Below are 19100 nucleotides of genomic sequence, written 5' to 3'. Positions count from 1 at the left end.
AAGTCAGCCCCTCCCACCTTGTTCCAGCTCTGTGAGCCCCTGAGAGAGAGCGAGCTCATCTCTCTTAATCAGGAGCAATGACTTTCAAAAGAGCCTGATGGCACCAATTGATGAACGAAGTCAAGAGGGAGAAGCTAATCATGAAGGATGTGCCTTGTGCCTGTGTGTGTTATTTATAGAAACCCAAGCAGACAGGGAGAATACATTAACATCATTAAGCTCATCCACCCTGTTATTCTCAGTTCTGGTTCACGGCGAATCCTCGCTTAACCGCTTTCTACAGTATTTGAAAACAACCCATGCTGTATTTATTTTAGTTAAAATTGTGCCCCGAAAGAGAGTGTTTTCTCACTTATTTTTCTCCTCTATAAAGATGTTGATCTGGATTTCCACAGCAAGTTGTAAGAGGAGGTAAAAGACAACGCAAACAATTTAACCCGGGGGACAGAGTCAGAGAAAGAAAGGTGCCGCCTTTTCCTAAGTGAAAGGGTTTTGTTACTTTTGCGACAGTCCCCTTTGTGGGGTGCCTAGGTGGCTCAGTCAGTTAAGTGTTGGGCTCTTGGTTTCGGCTCAGGTCAGGGTCTCGCACAGTTTGTGAGATCAAGCCCCAAATTGGGTTGGGCTCTGTGCTGACAGCAGGGAGCCTGCTTCGGATTCTCTCTCCCCACCCCCTCTCAAAGTAAATAAACTTGAAAGAAAAAGAAGGAAAGAAAGAGAGAGGGAGAGGGAGGGAGGGAGGGAGGGAGGGAGAGAGAGAGAGAGAGAGAGAGAGAGAGAGAAAGAAAGAAAGAAAGAGAGAAAAAAGAAAGAAAGAAAGAAAGAAAGAAAGAAAGAAAAGAAAGAGAGAAAAAGAAAGAAAGAAAAGAAAAGAAAAGAGAAGAAAAGAAAAGAAAAGAAAAGAAAAGAAAAGAAAAGAAAAGAAAAGAAAAGAAAAGAAAGAAGCAGTTCACCTTGCAAAGGACTGTTACAATACTACAGTCGATTTAACAACGATCACATGTAAAGACACATGCAGAATCGGAAATAGAGACTAAAACAGAAAGCCCGTTATTTAAGACGAGGTAGAGGGTGAGTCTAAAACCTGTTGCAGTGGAACCCAGGCCCCCAACTCCTGATCCCATACCCCGGGTGCTATCCTCATCTGGAGTAACAGCAAATCAGTTTTGTCTTTCACGTCTGAGTTCTCCCATCGTATCGCACAGAAAGTTCTCAATATAATCAAATATCCAGCCCATGTTTAAGTTTCCATACTTGTTTAATTGACTAATTAATAACAGTTTGCTTGCCTGAATCAGGACATGCACTTTGATTGCTTGATATGTTTCTAATGTCTTCTTAAATCTACAGTTTCCTCTTCCATCTTCCCCCCCCCCTTTTCCCCTTTTCTTCTTTCAATGTATTCACTGAAGAAAACAGCTTGATGTCCTACAGAACCTACCACAGTCAGGATTTTGCAGATTACCTCGTGGTGGTATCACATGCACCTTACATGTAAACTGGGGCTTCGATTTAGAATTTTCACTAGAATTCTATTTAACCGTGAAAAAAACTGCTTTATTGATGGTATTATGTGTTTTCATTAGGAGGTTTTAGCAGTCTTTTTGCTAGGACCCCTTATGCCTTATAGATTGCCAATGCGGCTACTCTATCATTGATAGAGTATCATTGAAGTGACTCTCTTCATTTAGGAGCTGGATCACATCTGACAACTCCAAAATATGGCACCTTGGTGCATTGAATATGGCACCTTGACATAATTCGCGTTTAAGAAAAATGGCAGAGGGGCACCTGGGTGGCTCAGTCGGTTAAGCATCTGACTCTTGATTTTGGTTCAGGTCATGATGTCAGTCTGTGAGTTGGAGCCCCGCGTCGGGCTCTGTACTGACAGTGAGGAGCCTGCTTGGGATTCTCTCTCTCTCCGCCACCCCCCCCCAACTCTCTCTGCCTCTCCCCTGCTCAAGTGTGCGCATGCTCACTGTCTCTCTCTCAAAATAAATAAATAAACGTTTATTAGAAAAGAAAAAAAGAAAACGGGCAGAAGTAGAAAGGTCACTCCGACCCTTCACCCACCATTCTCTCCTAAAACAGGTCAGAGAATCCTCGGGTAAGAGGTACCCTCTCTATACCCAGGGAAAAGGAGCATCCTTACATCTAAAGAAAAAAGGATGCCCAGAAAAATCACAACAAACAGGCATTGCTGAAGTTTTCCTCAGTTTCCTACACTTAACTTCATATAACCTATTGTATTTCTACAGGACTGTCCCCTCTTACCAAACCTAGCGTAAAAATACTCAGATCTACCTGTTCGGATCTTTATTTCCTTAGGAGGGCTCCTGTCACTTAAAACTTAAGCTAAAGAAATGTGTGTGCTTTTGTCCTGTTAACCTGTCCCTGTCAGTGTAATTTTCAGACTCAGCCAGGGATACCAAGGGGGTTTAGGAAAAATGTTCCTCCCTGATACCTCTAGAAAGAGAACTTACTCTCATTGACTATTTGGTTTCCTAGAGGTAGAGTACCCTTAATACGCTAAAGATTTTTTCATTGTGCTTATGGTTATGCCAACATTTTAACGGTACAGTGACTTATATGCAAAGAAATTTTGCTTCTTTCCTTGTCCCATTCAACCCATTTTCTCCCCCAGAGAAAGCCTTCACATCTTTTCAGCTTTAGGCTTTATCTTTTTCCATTTTGTACAGGAAAATGCGAATGCAGAGTTACATTCTTTTTCTTGGAATATCAATAGCAAAGTCCATATTTTTCTCCATCTTTATGTTATCGCATTATATCATAGAATTCCCACCACGTTGTACAGAGAATAAGAGGAAAACTTTTCTTCTCCCAACTTGGTCTCAGTGGTTTGGAGCCTACAAGTTAACTGACGAATAGACAGATTGAGAGGAGAAAAGGCAATGTTGCCTTTTCTTTTTAATGTTTATTTATTTTTGAGAGAGAAAGAGCATTTGCAGGGGAGGCGCATAGACAGAGTCACAGAATCTGAAGTGGGCTCCAGGCTCTGAGCTGTCAGCACAGAGCCCCACATGGGGTTCAAACTCACGAACCAGGAGATCATGACCTGAGCCGAAGTTGGATGCTTAACTGACTGAACCACCCAGGCGCCTCAAGACAATGTTGCTTTAAGGGTAGACCTAAGAGTCCTCATATACCAAACTTAACAAATGGGAAAGACGTTGGTTTAAGGTTTCAGTGGAAGGTATGGAAGGTTCTAATGGGTTTCTTGATGCTAATGGAAATGGGCACTCTATCTCCGTGGCAGAATTCCCAGGAAACTCCCTCAGAGGGAGGTCAAGGGCAGCTCTTTGGAGGCCCTGCTTTTCTCAGATAAAGAAAGTTCATATAAGATTTCTTTCTGCATCTTCTTTGTCTCAAATACTTTCACTTTGAAATAATCTTGATACTCATTCTGAAGTCCTGGGTGGGTGCTGTCGGGGAGGAAAATTTTTATCTAACCTTTAAGATTCTTCGGGCTGGTCTAAACATTAAATGGACATGAGATAGATTCACAGGAGAAAATCAAACAGAAGTTTAATAACATGCATTCCTCCTGTGTACATGGAAAAAACCCAGGAAAACAGAGTAACTCCCCAAAATGGCCAAAGTCATCACCTTACATACCAGCTTTAGCTAAAGACAAAAGATGTTGAGGGCAGAGAGGCCCACGATGGGAGGTACCAGGAAAAGCACAGTAAACAAGTGTAAAGTTGTTGTGAAGAATGAAGTCCATGCCTTTTCCACTGATAACAGTTTCTAGAGATTTACAGCATCTCCCTTTTCCTGGTACTGAGAGAGACACGCTTACAAATAGAGATTTCCCTTATAAATGGGAATGTCTCTTACAAAAGAACAAGTTCTCCTTTCCAGAACCTCTCTTGTGTTTGTGGTTTCTTAAATACAATCAGCCTAAAATAATTATTATGCCAAAGAGATAGATTTTGGGGTGGCAAATTTTGCTTTCCTGCAGTCTCAAGAGTCTCTCTTCATTCCATTGAATACATTCTTAGTATTACACTGTATACCAGTCATTCAACTGGTTCTCCAACGACTGAGACTGAAGTTGTGTCTCCCCTGTTACTATATTAAAACCAATGATATAAAGAATAACCTTGTGGGGCGCCTGGGTGGTGCAGTCGGTTGAGCGTCCGACTTCAGCCAGGTCACGATCTCGCGGTCCGTGAGTTCGAGCCCCGCGTCGGGCTCTGGGCTGATGGCTCAGAGCCTGGAGCCTGTTCCCGATTCTGTGTCTCCCTCTCTCTCTGCCCCTCCCCCGTTCATGCTCTGTCTCTCTCTGTCCCAAAAAAAAAAAAAAAAAAAAAAAAAACGTGGAAAAGAATAACCTTGTGCACGAAACTTTTTGCATTTTTTTTCCGAATGTACATCTAGCTTAGACCCCTGAAAATGATATTTGATTTGTCATAGGGTAAATGCATATGCAGTTTTGCTAGATACGGTCAAATATCCTGCACAATCATTGTACCGTCTTGCTTTCTCACTAGCAATCCATGAAAGTGTGCATTTTTCCTTTGTCTCCCCAAGAGAGCGTGTTGTCAAATTTTTGGACTTTTCTAACCTGATACGTAAGAAATAGTATCTCAAAACAGATACTATTTAATTTCTATTTATTGAAAGATCGAACATCTTTTCATATAGTTCAGAGTGCGTGGTTCCTTGTGTGTATGGATTGTCTTTTCATGACTCTAGCCCATCTTTCTACAAGGTCATAAATATTTTCATCTTTACTTCATGAAGCTCTACTTTTAAACTGCTTTGCTACCTACTTTAACATTTTTACGTTAAAAGTAGCAACAGTTCTTCTGCAATATAATGGCAAGGAGGCTCTCTTTGACCAAATTCTCCTGATCCCCCTGAACTTTTCATTAGGCCCACTTCTGTGTTCCTCTCTGCATTGTCCAATTTTAGCAAGAATCTTGGTAAGTCAGTTTAACCAGAATCCTCATCCTTTATATCGTACCCTTGATATCTGATAGGGTTCTAATAGAGTTCCTCAATCTCCACCACCCCCCCCCCCCCGGTGATGTCTGATCACCCTTACTTGCCTTCAGCAAGAATCCTATTAGGTCGGTGGAACCAGAATCTTCTTACCTTTTAGTAATGTTCAATGTTCCCTTTTAGTAACTTTCTATCCACTCACCTCCACCTTTCTCCTTGGCTATATATCCTCACTTCCCAATGCTGTATTCAAAGTTGAGTTTAATCTCTCTCCCCCACTGCAAGACCCCATTGCAATGGGACCTACCCTACTACTGTGCCAACCCCTTTGAATAAAGTCTGCCTTCCCAACTTCAACAAGCGTCATAAATATTTTTTTTCTTTAACAGTCACAAATATTTTTCTCAGTTTATTTCTCTTTTTAATTTGCTTTTTAATTTGCTGGTACGCAAAATTTGAAGGTTTATCTAATGAGATTGTATCAATCTTTTCACCTAATGCTTCTGAATTTTGTGTCATAATTAACAAAGTTATATAGGAATTTACTGAGATGTATGTCTAGTACTTTGCATAATTTATTTTTTTCCACATTTAAATTTCTGATTAAATTAGAGTTTGTCCTGATGTATGCATGATGCGAGGAACCAGTTCCGCTTTGCTTTTCCATATTGTTAACCAGTTATCCCAACAACACTTATAAAAAGTCCATCATTTCACCCCCAGACTGAGAATATCACTTTTAATTGGTACAAAATTTCTCTATGACACAAGATCTATGTTTGGCTCTTCTAGTCTATCCATTGTATTCCATTCATGGGCCGGTGTTTACTTTACATACAGAAATTTAAAAAAATATTTTAATATATGATAGGATAATACCTCATTCCCCTTATCATTTTTCTTTTTCAGGCTTTTTCCGGTTTTTTGTGCTGACTTTTTCTTTCAAATGAACTTTAAAGTCAAGCTATCTAGCTTCAGGAAACAAAAGTTTGATGATTTTTTTTTTTTTTGGTGTTGTATTATACATCTAAATTCAAATATAAAGAACTGACATGTGATAGTACTGAATCTTTTTATTTTAGAGTATGCTTTCTTTTCCATATACTCAAGTTTAATTTTATGCTATTTAAAAGTATTTTACAGTTTTCATTAGGTTTTTCCATGTAAATTTCTTATTAACTTTACACTTTGGCAATTTTCCTAGTATAACTTGCCTCTTCTATTCCATTTTATCTTCTATGTGATTTTTGTTTGCTTTTATATATTATGGCAATTTGTTGTATGTGAATTTAAAAATGTGTTATTTTATTTTTTTAAATGTTTATTTATTGTTGAGAGAGAGACAGAGCACAAGTGGGGGAGGGGCAGAGAGAGAGGGAAACACAGAATCTGAAGCAGGCTCCAGGCTCCGAGCTGTCAGCACAGAGCCCAGCGCTGGGCTCGAACTCACAAACCACGAGATCGTGACCTGAGCCGAAGTCGGACACTTAACCAACTGAGCCACCCGGGCACCTCTAAAATTCTCTTATTTTTTCTAGTTTTGTAAATGAATTCTTTAAGATTTTCCATGTATACAATCATATTATCTGCGAATAGAAATACTTTCATTCTTTGCCCTCCGATTTTTATGCATATAACACATCTTCCCAGTTAGCAGCAAAACATTTAGTTTTTAGATAAAGAGGAAGTATATTTATATCATATATAATCATAAATGTATGATTATGTTAATAAGTATTCATTATTCCTATTTTGTGTGCGTGTGCTTGACGTAAATGCATGCTAGGTTGTAAATAATTTGCTGCGTTTTTGGAGTTGATTATATAATTTTTCTCCTAGTACTATTAGTGTATGGCTAACTATTAAAAACAACTCTCCATTTCTGGAATAAACTCCACTGAGTTCATGCATTATTTTTTTTTTTAATATATTTTTTTCAACGTTTATTTATTTTTTTGGGACAGAGAGAGACAGAGCATGAACGGGGGAGGGGCAGAGAGAGAGGGAAACACAGAATCGGAAACAGGCTCCAGGCTCTGAGCCATCGGCCCAGAGCCGATGCGGGGCTCGAACTCACTGACCGCGAGATCGTGACCTGGCTGAAGTCGGACGCTTAACCGACTGCGCCACCCAGGCGCCCCTCATGCATTATTTTTAAGGTGTTGTTAAATTAAGTCTCTAACATTTTATTTAAGACCTCTGCATGGAAATTCAAGAATTAGATTGCATTGTAGTTAACTATATTGGTACATAATTTAATTAGTTTTACCTTCAATTTATAAAATTAGTTTGCAAGTATTCCTTCTATTACTATATTTTGGAGTAGTTTAAGAAACAGTAAGATTATTTGATTTTTAAAGAACTATCAGAACTCCAATGTGAATCTATTTTGATTTGAAATAGTATGGACTCTAGGACAGAAACCCATGCATCTATAGTCAATTTATTTTTGACAAGGGTGTCAGGAAAATTCAATGAAGAAAGAATAGTGTTTTCAACAATGGTGCTGGGATGATTAGATGTCACACAAAAATGAATGAAGTTGAATCCTCAACTCACATCGTATACGAAAATTAACTATACATGAAGCAAATACCAAAATGTAAGAGCTCAAAATATAAAACTCTGAGAAGACAGAATGGAAGAAAGTATGTGAAAATCATATATCTGGTAAAGGACTTTTCTCTAAAATATATAAAGAACTTTCAAAACTCAACAAAAGACAACCCAATTACACAATTGGGCCTAGGTTTTAAGTAGGTATTTTTCTGAAGAAGATACACAAATGGTGAATAGCCCATGAAAAGATACTCAACATCATTTGTCATCAGAGAAACAAAACCAGAATAAGGCAACACTTCACACCCACTAGGATGGCTATAATCAAAGAGTTAGGCAATAGCAAGTGTTGATGAGGATGCACAGGAACTAGAACCCTCATAGCCTGACATGATGGACTTTTTATAAGTATCGTTAGGATAACTGAATAGCACTACTGAAAAACAAAGTAGAACTGATCCCTCACATTATACATTAGGACAAATCCTAACACTCATTGCAGTAGGAATGTGAAATCATACACACACTGTGGAAAATAATCTGTAAGTTCTTCACAAAGTTAAACAGAATTATCATTTGACCCAGTAATTATACTCCTAGAATTGAGACCTATGAAAACATAAAAACCTGCGTATTCACAACAGCTGCTGTTCACAGCAGCATTATTCATAATAGCTAAAAGGTGGAAACAACCCAAATGTCTATCAAATGAAGGATGAATAAGAAATTTGGTACATCCATGCAACAGAATATTATTCATCCACAAAAAGGACTGAAGTCCTGATATATGTCACAACATGAATGAACCATGAAAACTTTATGCTACGTGAAAGAAGCCAGTCACAAAAGACCATGTATCATAGGATTCCATTCATACGAAATGTCCAGAATAGAGAAAAGTATAGAGACTAAAAGCAGATTAGTGCTTTTGTAGGACTGGGGCAGGGAGAGAAAGTGGGAGCTGAGAGATGATAGGTAAAGTGTTTGGAGTTTCTTTTTGATGTGATAAAAGTGCATTACAATTGACTGTAGTGATGATTATATATATCCATAAATATACTAAAAACCACTGAATTGTATACTTTAAATGCTTGAATTGTATGGTGCATGAATTACATTTCAGTAAAGCTGTTATCCCCAAATCTGCATTTTCACCATATTTATAGTTCAGACATTTCAATTATATATTTTTCCCAAATGCTTGCTGCCATGTTATTTTCACGGAAATTTAACAGATTTTTTCACATGTTCAGAAAACTATTACCATGTCTTATATCATCTTGCTAGATGCTTAAAATGGCATGTTTATTGTTTTTGTTTTGCTAATAATGAGCTTTATAAGAATTTTGTTTAAGTTTTTTGGATCAATACGGTATTCTGTATCTGTGATCTTTATTGTTTCTATATTGAAAGGACTAAACCAGAGTAACTCAGACCACTTTTCGCCTTTATCTGATGAGAAGAAACAATATTAATTAATTAATTTCTACAGTCTATTAGTAACCATTTTGTTTTATACCCAAATGTTTACTTTCATCAAGAAACTTAAAGAATGTAAAGGAATGCAACTGAATCACTTTCCTATACCATACACAATAAAAAAACTCAAAGTGTATTAAGGACCTAAATGTAAGACCTAAAATCATAAAAATTCTAAAAGAGACCATAGGCAGTTATATATCTGATACTGGCCATAGCAACATTTTTCTAGATATGTCTCCTGACGCAAAGCAAACAAGACCAAAAACAAACTGCTGGGACTATATCAAAATAAAGGCTTCTGCATAGCAAAAGAAACAATCAACAAAACCAAAAGACAACCTTCTGAATGTGAAAAGATATTTGCGAATGACATATCTGATAAAGGGTTAGTACCAAAAATACATAAGGAACTCATACAACTCAACATCCAAAAACCAAATAATCCAATTAAAAAATGGGCAGAAGACATGAACAGACACTTCTCCAAAGAAGACAATCTAAAAAAAAAATTTTGTTAATGTTTATTTATTTTTGACAGAGAGAGAGAGAGAGAGAGACAGAGCATGAGTGGGGGAGGGGAAGAGAGAGGGAGACAGAGAATGTGAAGCAGGCTCCAGGCTCTGAGCTCTCAGCACAGAGCCCGATGTGGGGCTCCAACCCACAGACTGCGAGATCTTGACCTGAGCCGAAGTCGGGTGCCCAACCGACTGAGCCACCCAAGTGCCCCTCCAAAGAAGACAATCTAGATGGCCAACAGACATGTGAAAAGATGCTCAACATCATTCATCATCAGAGAAATGTAAACCAAAACCACAATGAGATATCACCTCACATGTATCAGAATTGCTAAAATCAACAACATAAGAAACAACAAATGTTGGTGAGGATGTGGAGAAAAAGAAACACTTGTGCATGCTTGGTGGGAATGCAAATTGGTACAGCCATTGTGGAAAACAGTATGGACGTGCCTCAAAAAAAGTAAAAACAGAATTGCTATACAATCCAATAATTCCACTACTGGGTATTTACATAAAGAAAACAAAAAATGCTAATTCAAAAAGATATATGTACCCCTATGGTTTTTGCAACATTATTTACAAATTGTGTCTCCAAATTATGGAGGCAACCCAAGTGTCCATCACACACACACACACACACACACACACACACACACACACACACACTGGAATATTATTCAGCCATAAAAAAGAATGAAATCTTGCCATATGCAACAACATGCATAAATCTACAGAGTACAATGGTAAGCGAAATAAGCCAGAGAAGACAAACGCCATGATTTCACTCATATGGAACTTAAGAAACAGAACAAACGAAGTAAAAAAGAGATACACCAAAAACAAAACAAACAAAAAAAAAAGACTCTTAACTGTGGAGAACAAACTGATGGTTACCAGAGGGGAGGTCAGTAAAGAAGCGGGTGAAATAAGTGATAGGGATTAAGAGTACACTTGTCATGGATGAGCACTGAATAATGTATAGAATTGCCGAATCATTACATTGCAAACCTGACATTGATATGGAATTAAAATTTAACAAATTAGGGGCGCCTGGGTGGCGCAGTCGGTTAAGCGTCCGACTTCAGCCAGGTCACGATCTCGCGGTCTGTGAGTTCGAGCCCCGCGTCGGGCTCTGGGCTGATGGCTCGGAGCCTGGAGCCTGTTTCCGATTCTGTGTCTCCCTCTCTCTCTGCCCCTCCCCCGTTCATGTTCTGTCTCTCTCTGTCCCAAAAATAAATAAACGTTGAAAAAATAAAAAAATAAATTAAATAAATAAAATAAAATTTAACAAATTAAAGAAAATGATTTGTTTCCCAAGATGTCATTTACCTCAGGCAGGTAAAAGGCTATATCCATACATTTCACTGTGGTTTTTAACTAGCTACAAAGTACCTCATTGGTATTGTTTCATTGAGTGCATTTATCTTGATCATGTCTTGGGAAAACAAGGAACTTACTGTCTTTGCCTTTGAATACAGTAAGAGGCCACTGGGGTGGATGGATTGTTGATAGATTAGATAGATAGATACATAGACACACAGATACATAGATCGATCGGTCGACAAAAGCTTGGTAGGATTGCACAGTCTTATTAGCAACAGGCAGATATTCAGCTTCTGGCTTTTGTTTCATTTTCTCAAGCCCCTTTGTAATGGCAGAGTCTTCAACCTCCCCAGTGAATCCACTCTTTCTCTCAAGGGTTATTGTATTAAGCTTTGTAGGTGTACGTGGTGCAATAAACTCTTTTTTTTTTTAACTAGAGTTCCATGTAACTATTGAAAACCATAAAAATGTTCACTTACGTAAGCCTAGGGTCTGAAAAGATGAAAACACGTGCAATCTCAGTAGGCACCGTGAATTTAACCTTGGCTTTTTCACGGAGGGCCACATGCAATTCAATCACAAACGATGGACCAAATTGAAGGTGCACACACAGTCACAGATTCCTGCAGGTTCGCCTCTCCTACGAAAACAGAAATTCCTAATGAGAAAGTCAGAGTCTCCTTGTGGGTTCCTCTGGTCTTGCTACAGAACCTTGAGAACGTAGGGCCCGCTGTGTGCAGGCATGAGTAGCAACGGGCAGGCTGGTAGTGAGCAGGGGAGAATCAGTCAAAGAACTTATCACTGCAGGCTCCTGGCCCATTTCTGCAACCTTACCTCCTTCCCCTAGCATTTCCGCTATCCTTGCTAGAAGGGCATCTGCAGCAGGACCAAAAGCAGCCATGATATTTAAGAAAAGGACTCCTCTCTGGGTATCTCCAGATAGATACTTCTATCTATCTTTCCCTCGAATCTTTTTGTGATCTACTGACACGCTCAGAATGGCTGTGGACAGAAATGAATAGCTAGAGGTAACACACGATTGTCGATATTCCGGAGAAAGTGCTAGAGGCCTGGACACTGACTGTTACAAAGTGGATACGTGCCCCTTCCATATCACCCTTCCTGCAGCCGTTATCATAATTTCCAACACAGAGAAGTATCCCTTTGTAGGTAAAACCTATCATGCTCTGGACACATGCCGACCATTTATGCAACAGACTGTGGACAGATATATAACCCATCCTTCCATGAGACAAGGCAAGAGAGCTGAATGCAGAATCCCAAGGAGTCATATTAGGCCAACTACTCATTTCTGTTAAGGTCCTAAAGTATTTAAATTGGTATTCTTGTATGAATAGCAATTCAAAAACCTCACATTTATTAGGAGACCAAAGTGCTGTATTCCTATCTATTACCTCTAAATATAAAATAAAGTAATATCAGACACCATTAACTGAAAATAAAAATTTTATTCGGAAATAGTTTGAATTTCAAATCTGGTTGTAACCTTGGGACTAGGTAGGTGAGCAGTCAGGTAACACAGAAGTATCTGGTTTTTTGTTGTTTTTTTTTTTCCCCCTTGATTTACAGATCTCTGCCTGGATTTTATACACTACTCCCTAGAGAGACATTATGGAAAAACCATGAAAACCACCTACTTGAAATTTAACACTTGCAAACAGTGTCTAATCCAGAAGGTCACCATCTGCAATTAAACATCATTTTAAAAGCCCAGAGGAAATGAAATGCTAAGTGTGACATTCTTTGGATCATGCCTCCAGTTTATTAAACTGCAGGAAATAAACATTCTCATTTTCCACTCATTTTTAGCTATCCTTCTTGTTAAAGCTCAAGAGTAATATATTAGTGGTATTTGGTGTTTTGGGGACCAAAGTTTTCCTTTCTTAATATCTTTATTTGGAAAGCTTGAATCTGCCTCCTTCTCACCCAGATGAACAGTGACTATGTAAAGGATGGAAAATAATGGATAAAAGAAGGATACCGAATTCATGATACAGAGGTAACTATTCATACGGCAAAATATGAAATTATATCCCAGTTGACATCATACATAAAAGTAAACATCTAAATGGTAATAGTAAAATCTATATCATTTTAAATAAAAATATATGTAAGATATTACAATAGGATTAAATTATTTTAAAAAGGTTTCTTTAAAGATTAAATATCAATTGGGGCACCTGGGCTGGCTCAGTCGGTTGAGCATCAGACTTCAGCTCAGGTCACGATCTCATGGCTTGTGAGTTCGAGCCCCGCATCCGGCTCTGTGCTGACAGCTCAGACCTGGAGCCTACTTCAGATTCTGTGTCTCCCTCTCTCTCTCTACCCCTCTCCCATTTGCTCTGTCTCTTTCTCAAAAATAAATAAAAACACTAAACATTTTTTTTAATTAAATACTAATTTTTTCTTCTGGTTCTGGTCATTGTGAATTATACAGTTCCCCCTCAGACTATCAGCTATTGTAAAATGTATAAAATGTGTAATGTAACCGTTTGAAGGCATATTTCCTATATTGCTGGTGTAAAAAAACAGAGGCCAGACATAGGGGCTGGAGTGGTGGCTAGAATTTCTGGGACAGGATATAAGATAATGAGGAAATACAGTGAAAGAGCCTCATAAATCTGATAGGGATAGTCTTGAGGTTTTGACCAAATATTTATATATGTGCAGAGCAGGATTCTATGAAGCTTAGCAAAGAAGGTCTTCTGCAGGAGAGGGAAGCAGAAATTCCCAAAGCACACAAGGCCATATACTTTGAAGTTACGACCCAGTATAGGGGAGAGCTCTAAATGAGCATTTACTTAAGATCCCAGAAAGTCCACTCTTTAACAGAAGAGCGATTCTGGCCCAAGAATCAGGATAAGGAATACTCTTGACTTACTCTCCATAACCTAAAACCAAGCCTCAACAAGATCAAGGTAGGTCACCAGGAAAGCAAACTGTCCTCTAGACGAAAATTCAATATTCTTTGAGGGAAATGAACAAAGTGAGACTCGGAACAACGTAGCATAGACAATGTCAAGTGTGTGATCAACAACTACTGCACATAGGAAGAGTTGGATAATGTGACCCACAGCCAGAAGGAGAAATAATAGTAAATAGAAGATGTAGGGGTGACAGAGAGACTATAATCAGCATATCAGGGCTTCCAAATGACCATCCAAATATGACCAAAGACTTAAGGCAAAAGATGGAGAAAATGATTGAACTGAACAAAGAAAGAACCAAATGCTTTAAAAGGTTAATTATATTGACAAATCGGTGTTTAAGGAAACAAAAATCAAAAATAGAAATTATCAGCATGTGGAATAAAAGAAGGAACATTACCGCAGATGCTGCAGACATAATGAAGGCAATAGCAGATATGAAAACCTTAGGCCATCAAATTTCACAACTTACATGAAATGCCCAATTCATTAAAAATTTTTATCAAAATTGACATGTGATATATATATATATATATATATATATATATATATATATATAATCTACATAACAATATCTTCATTAAACAAATCGAATTTGACATTAATACCTTCTTAAAAATAGAACTACTCTTCTGGTTTTATCTACCGCCTGTAAAGGGTTTAGAAATTGTCATTCCTACTCTTAAGCTCAAAAGCTGAGCCAACAGTATAAATGACTGTTCTTGTAATTATTGCAGAACTGAGGTCACAGGGCAAACCACCACCCCCCAAATCTGAAGAGACGGACAGAGACAGAACCAAAGCTAATATCAGCCGACGGATGCCGAAGTCAGCGGACTCATAAATTGGTAAGAACCCTAAAACTGTGTTGACACGTGGCTGGAGACTGAGATCAGACTAACGTAAAGGTAGAAACTCTCAGAAACCACAGTCTACATGTTCATGTTCAAAATGTTCAAACCGCATGCTCATGGGTTTTACCTACAGGTTCTCATATAGAAAAAGGAGGAAAAACTCTTGTGTTTCTGGCAGGGGGAGGGGAAAAGTAACCATTTAAAAATATGCCCAGAGCATCCTTCATAAAAAGGACCAGCACGCCAACGGAAATATCGGACTTTACAAGAGTCTTAGCTGATGTAGGAGAAGGGAAATTACCCAATATCAACCGCTTCTAGCTTTTTTATTTCACCTAAAGGAGGAAAGTGGGGATAACTGAGAAGCACTTGTGAAGGCCACAGCCTAGGGATTCAAACTAAATAAAATGCAGAGACTTAATCACAGGATTACACAATGCTTCTCCTCCTCCCACACGTTACTGCTTAAGCACTTACCCACTTAAACAGTTTCATGGGTTTTACCAAAGATAACCCTACCCAGTATCAATCTAACAAATAACTATAGGACCTGTATGCATACAATTAAAAACTAACGAGAAAATCATATAAATGAAGAGATATCCCATAATCATGGTATGGAAGATTCAATAATATTAAGATGTCAATGCTTACCAATTTGATCTATAAGGTCAATGCAATCCCAATCAAAATCCTGGCAAACTACTTTGTGAATGTCAACCAACTGATACAAACATTTATTGGAAAAGACGGAAGTCCCAGAATAGCCAATATTGAAGAACACAGTCAGAGGAGGATGACGCTACCTGACTTCAAGACTTAATACAAATCAAAACAGCATGATATTGGCAAAAGAACAGACACATCAAACAATGGAAGGAAACAGAGATTCCAGAAAATAGACCACACAGATATAGTCAACTGATCTTTGATAAAGAAGCAAAGCCAATTCAATGGAGAAAGATGAGCCTTCTTAATAAATGTTGCTGGAACAATTGGACATCCCTCTGCAAAAAACAAAACATATATACATATATATATATATATGTATATATATGACATATATGTCATATATATATATATGACAGAGACAGAGAGAGAGACAGAGACTACAAAAATCAACTCAAAATAGATCTTAGATGTAAATGCTAAATGCAAAACCATAAAACCTAGAAGAAAATACAGAAGAAAATCAAGCTGACCTTAGGTTTGGCAATGAGTTTTTCGACAGACTACCAAAAGCATGAGCATGACCCAAGAAAGAAAAAAATTGATAAGGTGGACTTTATTAAAAATTTTTCTAACATTTGTTTGTTATTGAGAGACAAAGAGAGACAGACCATGAGCATGGGAGGGACAGAGAGAAGGGGAGACACAGAATCCAAAGTAGGCTCCAGGGCTCCAGGCTCCGAGCTGCCAGCACAGAGCCCGACGTGGGGCTCGAACCTACAAACTGCGAGATCATGACCTGAGCCGAAGCCGGACATTTAACTGAGCCGCCCAGGTGCCCCTAAGGTGGATTTTATTAAAAGAAAATAAAAGCAAAAAGTTTCTCCATGAAATACATTTTTTAAGATTATAAAAAAAAAAGCCTTAGGCAAGGAGAAAATATTTGAAAAACATCTATCTAAAAAAAGAACTTGAATTCAAAATATAATAAATGATCTTAAATTTCAACGAGAACATAAAACAAAATTCTTAAATGGGCACAATACATGAACGAATACAGCAGTGAAGAAGATATGCAGGTGGCATGTAAGGACATGGAAAGACCTTCATTGTCATTTATCACCAGGAAATTGCAAACTCAAATAATACCACCACACAAGGATTAGAATGGCTACAATTAGAAAAAATAAGAATAAAACAAAATTGGCAATGGCACACGCACGGAGCAACAGGAACTCTAAGTCACTGATGTTGCAAATGCAAATGGGAAAGCCACACTGGAAGACAGTTTGGAAGGTTCTACAAAGCTAAATATGGTTTTACCATATGATCCAGCAAGCATGCTCCTTGGTGTTTACACAATCAGTTTGAAAATTCACGTCGACACAAAACCTGACACACGAATGTTTACGGCAGCATTCTCCATACTCACCAAAAACTAGAGGCAACGAGGTGTCCTTCAATAGACTCACGACTACATAAATGGTGAACCCTCCGTGCAACGGAATATTATTCTGCAACAAAAAGAAATGAGCTATCATACCATGAAAAGACACGGATGGACACTAAGTGACAGAAGCCATTGAAGGCACTGCAAATTATATGATTCCAATTATACGACATTCTAGAAATGGTAAAACTGCAGACCCAACAAAATGGTGAGTGGTTTCCAAGAATTCAGGGGAAGGCAGAGGTATATAAGTGAAGGATAGAGGAGTTTTTAGGGCAATAAAGTTATTCCTTATACTATTGCAGTGGTAGGCACAAGACAGACATTTGACAAAATCCATGGAACTTTACAGCACAAAGAACAAACCTTGATGTATGCTAATAAAAAATTATAATTCTGGAGGTTGGGAGATCCCAGGAAAAAAATACAAACTGTGACGGGAAAGAGAATCTGTGTCACAAAAAGGATGCAATAAACTTACTGAAAGGGAACTGCAGGAAACGTGCCAGCCTAAGTCACTTTGGGTTTTTTTTTTTTAATGTTTTATTTATTTTTGAGACAGAGAGAGACAGAGCATGAGCAGGGGAGGGGCAGAGAGAGAGGGAAACACAGAATCCGAAGCAGGCTGCAGGCTCTGAGCTATCAGCACAGAGCCCGACGCGGGGCTTGGACTCACGGGCCGTGAGATCATGACCTGAGCCGAAGTTGGACGCTTAACCGACTGAGCCACCCAGGCGCCCCCGGCCTAAGTCACTTTGGAAATGAATGGAGTCTGTGAGACTAAATAAAGGCAAAAGGAGCCACACATTAGTACTATACTCCAGTTGACGTGGTTGTTTGCCAGGGCGGGTGCAGTCTAACCATTCTGATTCTGCTTTTCACACATTCGAGAATGGAACAGCCAAGTGGATGGATGGCAAAAAGTAGGGGCCAGATTTCTTACTATTGTCATGGGAGTTTACAGCTAAGCAAAGGGGAAGAGTATAGGATCATCTATTCAGTAATTAATTACAGTTGGAGACATCTGGGGGCATCTGGGTGGCTCAGTCGGTTAAGTGTCCGACTTTGGCTCAGGTCATGATCTCGCTGTTGGTGAGTTTGAGCCCCGCATCTGGCTCTGTGCTGACACCTCGGAGCCTGGAGCCTGCTTCGGCTTCTGGGTCTCCCTCTCCCTCTACCCTTGCCCACTCACACTCTATTTCTCTTTCTCTCAAAAATAAACATTAAAAATTTGTTTGGAAAAAAAAAAGTTGGAGACATCTGTACCAACTCATGTTTAGCTGGTAAGAATACACACAAGTTAGTATAAACACATCTAGTTTTTGTTCTGCCAACCAAGTTGACCTAAACAAAACAAAACAAAACAAAACCCAAATCAACAACCCAGCAGCAAATAGCACACGGAGCACCAAGAATTTTATTTCTAATGTTATTCCCTGAAGGACTAATATTCCTTGAAGGAACCACTGATTCTAGGTCTGGGGCAAAAAATAGGCAGGATGAGCCCGAAGCATCATTTCCCTTTGTCCAGATCTTCATTTAGCTTCTTTCTGCATCTTTAAAATCGTTGTTTCAAAGTCTTTGTCCTTTAAGCCCAACATCTGGACTTCCTCAGAGAAGTTTTCTGTCCCTTTGTTCCTTTGGATGGGTCAGAGGTTCCTGTTTCTGTGTGTGCCTTGTGATTTTTCTTTTTACTGAAAATGAGGCATTTTAATCTTCTAATGTGCTAACTCTGGAAATCAGCTTCTCCAGGTTTGCTGTCTTTTTGATAGTTGAAGGGCGTCTCCGTGCTGGGGATTAGCCTGAGGGGAACGCCTAAGACCCTTCCAGGGCTTTTCTGCTTCCTTCCACGGACATGAATAGTAGCTTCCTACGTGACCTCATATATGTGGCTGCTTTGAAAGGTCCTAAAATCCTTAAAGTGTCTGACTCCCAAAAGGTGAAAAAAGGATACATTAAAAACAACAAAAAAAAAAAAAAAAAAAAAAAAAGAGGTACTCAGAGGTACTCTGAGCTGGAGGGCAGCTCAGCCAGCAGGCATTGAGACAATGCCAGCCAGCCTGTGTGCCCAAACCTGAGCGGTCAAAGCAGCAAGCCGCGTTCAGAACACGGAACCTGGATGTTGGGAGGACAAGGTGCTTATCGCCCATCTTGGGTCCAGCAGGCCACCCCGGGAACGGCATAGCTGCCCGCCATGAGGCTAGGGGCTGGGCGCTGGGTACCACTGCTACCCCGCCAAAGGTGGAAACTGACTGTGACCAACTGCAATGTCCTAGTCAAGCTTTCTCCTGCAAGCTGCAGGCATTCAAATAGACTCCAGACATTCCATAAT

General features: G+C 39.0%; 1 long non-coding RNA gene across 2 annotated transcripts in view; it reads right to left on the bottom strand.

The window, feature by feature from the left end:
• The window catches only part of LOC123575838, a 116922-nt gene extending 100088 nt beyond the window's left edge, over positions 1–16834 (bottom strand). Inside the window, exons 1-2 of one of the 2 annotated variants that reach the window (XR_006701028.1) lie at positions 16751–16834; positions 11327–11487 (exon numbers count right to left, since the gene is read on the bottom strand). This is a non-coding gene — a long non-coding RNA (uncharacterized LOC123575838). The remainder of the gene's footprint in view (positions 1–11326; positions 11488–16750) is intronic. The other variant, XR_006701029.1, reaches the window with a different exon arrangement.
• Between the last annotated feature and the right edge of the window lie 2266 nt (positions 16835–19100).

The sequence above is a fragment of the Leopardus geoffroyi genome, chromosome C2 (assembly GCF_018350155.1).
Source record: "Leopardus geoffroyi isolate Oge1 chromosome C2, O.geoffroyi_Oge1_pat1.0, whole genome shotgun sequence".
Taxonomy (NCBI): domain Eukaryota; kingdom Metazoa; phylum Chordata; class Mammalia; order Carnivora; family Felidae; genus Leopardus; species Leopardus geoffroyi.
This window is presented reverse-complemented; position numbering and strand designations above follow the sequence as displayed.